Raw genomic sequence first — 10,788 nt, 5'->3', positions numbered from 1 at the left:
CCCCTCCCCCCAATCTTCCCCCCAAAATTTGATCCCCTCAGCACAGAACACCATGCCAGACATTCCCTCTCACATGACAAACCCCCAATTCTGATCACCTCCTGCACAACTTTTAAATCCAATCCCACCTCAAAGGCTCCCCTCAAAAAAACAAACTTCCCAATCCAGTCTCCCCCAAAAGAGCAGACCCCTCGAGCCAATCTTCTCAAGTCCCTCGCTAAAAAAGCAGACCCTATTATTTTAATCCCCTCACAAAGGCTCCCACCATAGAGCACAACTCAAAAACCAACTCCTCCCATATCCCATATCTCCTCCACTCTCCTGATCACACCAGAATTACTCGGGCTCATCCTGGTAGTCTAGTAGTCCAAGACAGGAGCGGTACCCCCACCCCACTCTGTTTCCAGAGTAAAGCGAGCCTCAGATCTTAAAGCAAGTACATAGAAACTGCCATACTCGGCTCACAGTGTTTAAGTCACAGGCCCATCCCACCAACGGGGGGAAGCGCAGGTCTGAGACTCGCTTTAATAATGCGTGGTTTGTTCTGTTCCCCGTGGCAGCTCTGGTAAACTGTCACTTGCCAAGTTTGATGATATTTTGAGTAGTTATTTTTGGCAGTGGTACCATTATTTGCATGTACAGTACTTTAGACTTATTCTATTTACATAGTAATGAGGTGTTTTGCATGCTTTACTTTAGATTAACATTCATTGTATAATATAACATGGGTGATTACCCTTTAACATGCATTAAGTGGTAATTAATGAGTGTTGGGGGACTGGTTATTATGAGGTGTTTCAGAGGATGGGGTATGGGGAAGGGTCACATTTATATACAAAAAACAAAAGGAATTGACCCCAAAATATCCACAAAGAAGAAAATCCAGAGAAAACCAAAAAAACTTTGTGGAGTGACGATGTTCCTATATGGACTTTATTTGAAAGTGCCAAAGTTCCAAAGGTACACTGAAATCATCCACATAAAATAATTTCATCCACTTAAAAGCCTTAAAGGACCTAGTCCGCTAGGGATACAGGACCCAACACGGTCCGCGTTTCGACAAAAAGTCTTCTTCAGGGGTCCCTGGGGGGTCCTATAAAGGTGAATACGTGGGAAACAATTATGTGGTGAGCCGGAAATTCAGCCAAATGAATATAAATTAACCCTGAAAACCCATGCCTGAGAAGGAGCAGGTGTAAGCGAAAGAGCACAAATTCTTTGGTTAATTTTCTGAAGCCCACACAAGGAGACATATGTACATTCATTCAAACAACCATAAAATCCTAAATAGAGAAAGTAAACATGAGAACTGATCACGCAGGATTTCTGGCTAATTGAGCTTCCGTTCAATTGTCCTTTAAGGAAGTGCGGTGAAGAAATAAGTGCTTTAGAAAATTATACCTCTGTTGACCGAACTTGTCCATAGTACTTGTGAAGGAAAAATTCTGTATGTCTAAACTAGAGACTTGTTATGATCTGTTATGATGTTTTGGTGAAGGAAACATTGGTGCACTGGGATCTATCAATTATGCTGCTACATTTTTCTCCAGGCTATTATGTTATTATATGTGGCACATCAAAGCACATGGTACACATTTAAAAATGATGAACTGTATTAGCTAATGGAAGCCTCTCATTCTGCAGAGACACATTCAGAGATGTTCAAATACAACTTGTTCAAATTATTTTTCAGTTGAATGGTTTCTGTTCCTGTTATCCGATATTGTCCGATGCTGCTCCCCTTGTGCAAGCTTTGGCGCTGTTAGATACTGAGACCCCCTTATCATCAGAGGCGTTTGGTTAGAACATCAATAGTGAAAGATTAAAGACTGAATGAATAAGGTCAAACTAAGATCAGTTTCTGTAACAAAAAAAATACAGTCCCAAATTTTGGACAGCAGAGTTAGAGGGATTGGCAGAATTTCTGTGTCCTCCTGACAAATGAAGTTCTAACAATTTAAAAAAACAAAACCCCCAAACAGATTACAATCTAGAGATCCCTTAATCATTTTTCCCTCACTAATGTTTCTACTGTCAGTACTAGCAAACAACATTCATTCCTTGGATGCACAAGATTGCTGGAGCATCAGTGAGGCTTACAACACACTGATAAAAATTTCAACACACAACATGAGGTAAAAGCCAGGAGGAAGTTTGGCAGATAAAACCACTTGAACCCCCCCCCCCCAAACACACACGGTTTACAAACACAAAGGAGGGAACTCCACAACCTAAAGAAAATTAAACAGATAAAGAGGTACGGCATTTCACAAATACACATGAGGGCAGTTCCATTTAGGAAATGACACGAGGACCGTTTACCACAGAAGACCGTGGTCACCGTAGTAAATCCGCAGTGATGGGGACATTTGCAACTGGTTTACCGCAGGAATGGAGACGAGACCTTTCACCGCCCCGTGGAAGCGGTGAAAAGTCTTGCTCCTGTGGTAAAAAAAATATTGCACCCATGCCAGGCTCGGCATCTCATCCCCAGTTCCTCTTGCGCCTATTTTACCTTCAGGAGCCAGCCATGCCATGATGAAGACAGAAGGAACCCAAAACCAAAGCCTGAGACCAATGTGATTTGAAGAATAAAATTAACAGACAACAAAAAGTAAAAGAAAAAAATGTATTTTATATTTTGTGATTAGAATATTTCAGATCTGAAATATGTATCTTGCTAGAGCTGGTATTAGACATAATTGGGAACCGCAAAGCCCAGGCTGTGCTTCTTTAGCTTCCAGCTGGCTTAGGGCTCTCTCTCACTCCCCTACCACTATTCCTGCCATGTGTGACTGAAGTATTCTGTTAGCTTGATTTTTCTATGTAGTATTCTGTAGTAATTTGGTTAGTTCAGTTTTCACAATAGTGGAGGGGATATTTGTGAAAGGGAGGGGAGACAGGGGTTTTGTTGATCCTTGCTCTGTATTATTTGTGTTTATAAAATGACAATTGTACAGAATGGTCTCTTTTTATACTTTAATAAAATAAGTTTAGTATAAAATCATAACTGTTCGAGGCTTGTGTGGGTGGGATCTGAGAGTTTGCAGGACGGGGACCGAGCTTGCAGGGCAGGGACAGGGACTAAGCTCGCAGGGACGGGGACGAGCTCATGGGAATGGGGCAGGAACAGTGATAATATTTTTCCCCATGTCATTCTCTAGTTCAGTTCACAAACACGCAGGAAGGAAGTTAGGCTGATAAAACCATGATTTCAGCACAGAACCTGAGGAAAATTAAATAGGCACTTCATAAACACGGAGAAGGGCAGGCGCACTTATAAAATCATGATTTCAAAAGACAACCTGGGCACTTCACAAATACACAGGAGGGATTGATTTTGATTTTGTATATTTTAGTCATGAGTTGGCTTATAACAAAAATAAGATTACTGACAAGGAATTCTCTAGTAAAGGGCCTCACAATCAGTAAGTATACTTGAGGTTCACTCTATGCAAATTTATCTTGTGCATATACATTGTGGATATCATATAGTTCAGGGATCTCAAAGTCCCTCCTTGAGGGCCGCAATCCAGTCGGGTTTTTAGGATTTCCCCAATGAATATGCATGAGATCTATGTGCATGCACTGCTTTCAATGCATATTCATTGGGGAAATCCTGAAAACCCGATTGGATTGCGGCCCTCAAAGAGGGACTATTTTTGCTTGACTATTTATTTGAATTATATTATTGTTGCTTTTAAGAGTTTACAATTAAAATGTATGTTTTATTGTAACCTGCCTAGAATGGAAGAATAGTGTGTTTTTGAAATTTTTTAGATAAATAAATAAAAGCCCAACTGGACAAATCTGGGAAGTGCCAGTGTATGCTGACAAAATTTCCTACTGTCTTACAATCAGCTTATGAAATACACATCAATTACTGGGTTAACATGCTGTCCAGTAGTGCAAGCTTTCAGTCTATCAGGTTTCACAGAGTCAATAGGGTTGTTCAAAGCTTAGACCTGACCAATTTATTTTCTTGACACAGTGATCAATATAGCAGCTTTTGTGGCACGGATCACCAAACAGATTGAATCAGTTCTTACACATCTTTAAAATTCAACTAAATGCCTTTCACATTCATTGCAAGTAATTCTCTGTTTAGCTTTGGTCACTCCACCCACTTTGACATTTAAAGACTCAGACAGTGTAGCTATAAGGTTAAAATTACATTACAGATTGCAAGCACATCCCTTCAATCTATCTGGAGAGTGATTATGTCTGAAAATGCCTTAGAACAGAAGTGCCAGCAGGAAAAAAAAACCCACACCCAACAACAAAAGACTTAATTCAGTTGGTGGGTAAAACAGACAAAATCAATAACAACCTTTATTTGTACTGATTCTATTTCATTCCCAAGATGTTAGTGCTTCACGGTTTGGCGCTCCTCCAACTTAGCCGTGCTCACTCCTGTACAGGTAACTGTCACCTGTAAAACAAGAGTAGCGAATGGAAACCTTAAGTGGAACCACTGGGAAAGAGGATATTTTTAAAACAGTCATTTGCCTGGATGTACAATTGTTATTTACAAATAGACACAACTATATTAAAAAAAAAAAAAAAAAAAAAAAATGAAATACACCATAAAGAAAAGAGACTTTAGGGGCTTCATTTCCAAAAGAGAAAAATGCCCCCCAAATTGCATAAAGTGGCATTTGGACAGTTTCTATTATGTTTTTAATTTCTGTGGGTCAAGTTAAAATTTTGTTAGTTAGTTAGTTTTTAGACCCCCCCCCACCCCCCGACGCATGCTTTAGCCGAAACACATGCCGTGTAGTATTTCAATAAAAGTCACCTTGGCCCCCATTCTTCAGGCTGTGCTATTTGGGTAAATGAAACAGTACACACCAGCCTGTATGACAGCTTCAGATTAGAGTGGCAAGCGGGTCTGTGGACTAGCCTAGTAATTGGTGCAGTGGACTGTGGAGAAGGGGACCCATGCCCATATCTTACTCTAACTAGTACACTTGTGATGGAAAGTAAGCCTTCCAAATCCCACTCAAAACTTACTGTACTGATATATAGGTGACACCTGCAGGCATAAGAGCTATTGGGGGTGGTATACAGTCTGCTGACCATGACGCCCAACTACAAAACATTCAGAAAAGAACTGAAAACCATACTATTCAAGAAATTTGTCAAATCAGTGTTCTTCAACCTTTTTACACCCATGGACCAGCAGAAACAAAAGAATTATTTTGTGGACTGGCAAACTACTAGGACTAAAATTTTAAAACCCCGTTTACGCCCCATCTCCGCAAGCTCGGTCCCCGCAAACCATCTGATCCCATCTGCACAAGCCGCAATTATGATTTTATATTGAACGTATTTTATTAAAGTATAAAAAGAAATTGTGATTTTATAAATACAAATATACAGAGCACAGACCAACAAAACCCCTGTCTCCCCTCCCCTTCACATATATCCCCTCTACTATCAAGAAAACTGAACAAGCCAAGTTATTATAGAATGCTACATAGAAATATCATGCTAACAGAATACTGCAGTCCCCAGTTATGTCTCTAGCAGGATATATATTTCAAATCTGATATATTCTAATGACAAAATAGAAATAAAATTATTTTTTCTACCTTTTGTTGTCTCTGGTTTCTGCTTTCATCTTCTTTTCACTCTTTTCCTTCCAGCATCTGCCCGTTCCATCCAATGTCTGCCCTCTCCCCCTTCCATATGTATCTGACTTCTTTCTATGCCCCTCTTCCCTGTCCATCCAGCCTGTTCCTCCTCTCTCCTTTTTACATCATTCATTCCAGCTTCACTGCCTTCTTCATTTTTATCTCTTCTACACCAGATCTAGCATCTTTATCCCTCTCTCATTTCTCTGCTGACCCCCTTTCCAGCATCAATGTCTCTCTAATTTCTCATTCCTCTTTCTCCCCTTTCCCTCATCTGATCTCTCCATTCCACCCTGACCCCCTTCCCCTCCTGTAATCTCCCTGGCCAGCTGTTTCCTTCATTTTTTTTTCTCCCTTCCCTTCTTCCTTTTTTTCCCTTCTCCCTTCCCTCCTCCCTCTATCCAACATTAACTCTCTTCCCATTCCTTTCCCTCCTCCCCTCCCAGCAGCATCTCTCCTTCTTCTCCCTTCCCTCTTCCCTCTATCCAACATTAACTCTCTTCCCATCCCTTTCCCTCCTCCCCTTCCAGCAGCATCTCTCCTAATTCTCTCCAAGTCCAGTAACAGCTCTCCCTTTATCCAGCAGCTTCCCAGCCTCCTACAGTGGCTTCCTCCCCTTCCAGCAGCTCTCAGTACTTTCCTGCAGGAAGTTGCCGGTAAATCACTACCCTGGCAAGTAGGAGAGCTTCTGGTGGGAGGGGAGACAGCCACTGTGAAGGCTCTCCAGGATCTTGCTCGCGCACGCTGACCATCTCCCTCCATCTGCACCTGTATCTGCAGCTCTCTCCATTCTACTCGCGACTTCCCCGCGGCCCTCTTCAGCAACTCGGCAGGGGCGGCGATCAAGACAGGCTGCCGACATCGGGACCTTCACTCTCTGAGTACCGCCTATTTTGTTTCAACTTGCTGTTTCTTAACAGGCGAGACTCAGAGAGGGAAAGCCTTGACGTTGGCAGCCTGTCTTGATCGCCTGAGGCTGGGAGGAACATTAGTCAGGAGGAACCGCAGTCGGCAGGAAATTTAACTGCCGACTGGATCTCGCCGGCCCTGCGCAGACCGGCAGAAATTTTCTGCGGACCGACACCGGTCCGCGGACCGGCGGTTAAAGAACTGTGGTTTAGCTAATCTTCTTATAGAGTAGTGTACTGGAATGGATTCTAAAGCCAATGTATTTGGTAACCAGTTTCTAAAGCACAGTAGATAAAAGAGTAAGAGTTAAAAACTGCATTGTTAAAAACTTTCTTTTGGATTATCTAATAAGATCCAAGTTAGTATAACTCAGTGAACTAATAAAAATGTGAAATTATAAACAATGGTTAATCACTAAGACTATTGAAATCAAATACCTATCCAGCATCCCAGGACTGTCTCTTAAGTAAAACAGAGTCTGATGTCACTGACAGGGCAGAGTAAGCTCCCACACCCTGCTACTGGAGAAAGAAACAACCGTTCAATTGGAAAAAAAACTTCCCCCAGGGCTACCTCTAAGTAGAGCAGAGTCTATCTTGGGAATGGCTACTCTCAAACGCAGATAATGTCTTTCTACTAATTCCTGCAGGGCTGAACCAAGTAAACATGGGATTTTTTAGTAGAAGGTTCATGGCGCAGACTCAGTTGCTTAAACCACGTACCAAAGAAACTCTGTGGTCAATATTCAGCCAGCGGAGGTCAATGGTTTTTTTAAACATTGATCATTATGAGCTAAATTAAACCCAATATTCAATACTGGATTATGTCTAGGAAGGGTAAACAGATTTTCCTTCGGGAAAATCTGGACCCACCTATAGCCACACCCCCAGGACTGCCCAGTTCCGCCTCTGTCATGCCCTGTTCCGCCTCCCAGCCCCGCCCCCAGAGAGCATCCGCGTGTGGCATCACCATGTTGCGTCCGCACATGTGCGGATGCCCTTTCCTGATGCGATTTTGCCGGGAAGCTTTTCAAAACCCAGACGGACCCCCAGACATGTCCTCAAAAGGACATAAAATATCTATATAGGACCTGGCTGATTATGGCAATCCAAAGTGGAGCCAGGAAAACAAGAACATTCTCAATACTAGGGAAGGAATCTAGACTTTACCAAGGTATATTACAATAGGGCCAAACCATCCCTACACACAGCATTATATATTTCCACAAATGATTTTTTATTTATTTTAAGAATTTCTATACCATTTACAGCTAAATGGTTAACAGAACATATAATATATACATAATCTTAAAACATAATAAAATAAACATACAAACAAGACTTAAAATTCATAGCTAAAACATACTAAAATAAATTTGCATCGAAACAGAACTTAAGAACAACATAAAATTAATGGCATATCATAGACACAGATTAACATAACTGTAGATCATAAACAGTTCATCAGGTTTGTCAAAAAAAAAAAAAAGAGGTATGTCTAAAAGAAAGCATCAACAAATAACTGTGTTTTAAGTAATTTTCTAAACCTACCTCTCTCACGACAGATCCATAGCTGTCCTACCAGAGTTCCAAATCTTAACTCCCAAACAGCAAAAGGCATTTTTGCTTGTATCAACTAACCTTGGATTCACAGTCATCTTCAGCAAGGCCAAACTCTCAGAATGCAAAGATCTTTTTGGAATATAACTAGATACGTTATTTTTAATCAATTCTGGAATATTTCCGTACAAAAATTGATGACTGATCATTAAAACTTTGTACTGTATTCTGAAGGTGACTGGTAGCCAATACAATTTTTGGAGATGAGGCCAAGAGGTGAGGTTTTATTATTTAGTTCACTTGGCAGAAGTTGGTTCACATGTTGTAGATGTAAGAAAAACACACAGTTTGGTTCTGGGATCAAATGCTATTTTCTCCTTCGATTCTTCTCTTAGCCAAGTATAACATTTTTATTCGCCTGCAGGATGTTTACAACTTCCCTTGGGCTCTACAGTTACTTTAATTAAAGTTTACACTGTTTTAAGGCAAAGCTAAACAGACCAGAAAATAATTTCCCTTTGGAGATAAGGAAGAGCAGGTAAAAGAAAGACAGGACTGGCTGTCAGATTCTGAGTGTATGAGAGATTTTCTGCTTGGTTACATCTGGCTGTAAGCCACTTAGAACATCTCTCAGTTTGTTCCATATGTAAAATGATGAGGCGATGTCTTAGTGTCTCAAGATGCTCACAAAGTTTAATGACATTTGCTGATGTTTTGTATTCTAGACTCAGGAGGAAACACAACCACCTTGAATTAGCAGACAGTAGAATACATGCAAGGACGACAAAAACAATTTGCTTGGCTATTTGAGCAAAATGATTTTGCAAGCTAAAACAGTCAGAAAATTCAACAAAAGAAGAACTGAAACCGTCAAGTTTATAAATGACATAGGAGAAACCACAGGATGCCTTGAGAGAGCAGGACGCAGGTCTGTGTCGCTCTGGGGTCCTGCTCTAAAAATGGTAATATTTAACTGTACACAGCTGGCAAAAATCAGAGAGGCAGAAGCAGTCCGTCTCCTGCATTATGGATGCTTATCTCATGAAGTCGGGCACCACAATCACGAGCTGCACAAACAAAAAATGAGAAGCAGTGGTCCAGCGAAACCAAAATGGCCGACACACAGAATCCAACCTGTTGGGATTTACCACTCACAAGCCTGAACTTACAGCAGTAGTTTAGAGCAATCGTTTAGAGCAACTGTCTGAGATTTACATGGCAGTAGAAACCTTGCTGACTGACACTGTAAATCGAACGACGGCCCTAGAGCAGCGGACCTCTAATTTGGAGGAGGAGAGAAAGGTTGCAGAACTTGAGAAGCATGTGGCAGCCCAGTCAGAGAAACTGGACAATTTAGAGAATGGAAAAATGGCTTAAAAATGAGTTTGCCTTATTGGACAGTTATGGACCATTGGCCCACTGGGTTGGGTGCCAGCAGGACAATCGGCGTACTCCACGTGTGATGCTGGTTAAAATTCTCATTTCTCTCCACAAGATGGAGATCCTGTGAGGATATCGCAAAAAACATGACAGCCTGAGCTATGAGGGGTCTCCTACAAAATTTTTTCTGGATTACTCAATGACGTTAGAAGCATGCAGGAAACAATATACTCCTTTGTGGGCCACACTATGTGAAAAGAACATTCGTTTTATGTTACTCTATCCAGCAACACTTAAAGTTTATCTGGGATGCTCCTGGAAATCTTTTACTTCTGTGCAAGCAGCGTCAGAGGCTGAATTAACACTGGCTGCTATGTCCTTGTCACAGCTGGTGCTAGGACATATTCAGGATCCCTGACATAGTGCCCCTCTTGGCTCACGGTGCAGTAGTGCGTTGTGAATGAGGCTCAGCTACTTTCTGGACTGTGACTATGTGGGGCTGGTAATCCTGGTCTAAGATCTCTTTTCTGTTAGAATTCATAGGGTAGCAATTCAAGGGGATATTTTAATTAATTAATTTCAATTTTCTATACCATTCTCCCAAGAGAGCTCAGAACGGTTTACATGAATTTATTTAGGTACTCAAGCATTTTCCCTGTCTGTCCTGGTGGGCTCATAATCTATCTAATGTACCCAGGGCAATGGGGGGATTAAGTGACTTGCCCAGGGTCACAAGGAGCAGCGTGGGTTTTTGAACCCACAACCTCAGGGTGATGAGGCTGTAGCTTTAACGATTGTGCCACACTCTCCCACTTAAAACTGCTAAAGTACAGTAGAGAATGACACGGTGACAAAATTCATCACCATCCCCGTCCCCGCGGATAACCGCAGGAAATAATCCCATGTCATTTTCTAGTGTCTATTTCAACCTCAGTCCTTCTACACCAGCATTCTTCAAAGCAAAGCTTGTGGGTCAGTGGTTGTTGTGGCCATTCATACTCCGATTCTTATGTGAGCCAAGGATAATGAAGCCATTGTGATATCACTGATGTGATTGGTTCTTAAGCACTGGTGGAATGAGGCATTATGATATCACAATAACTGCTCTGGATACCAGAGACTGTCATTCTGTAGTGTCTGTTTCAACCTCAGTCCTTCTACACCAGCATTCTTCAAAGCAAAGCTTGCGGGTCATTGGCTGTGCTTATGTGAGCCAAGGATAATGAAGCCATTGTGACATCACTGATGTGATTGGTTCTTAGGCACTGGTGGAATGAGGCATTATGACATCACAATATCTGCTC

The sequence above is a fragment of the Geotrypetes seraphini genome, chromosome 6, assembly GCF_902459505.1.
Source record: "Geotrypetes seraphini chromosome 6, aGeoSer1.1, whole genome shotgun sequence".
Classification (NCBI taxonomy): domain Eukaryota; kingdom Metazoa; phylum Chordata; class Amphibia; order Gymnophiona; family Dermophiidae; genus Geotrypetes; species Geotrypetes seraphini.
The sequence above is the reverse complement of the archived record's forward strand: the minus strand, read 5'-3'. Positions refer to the sequence as shown.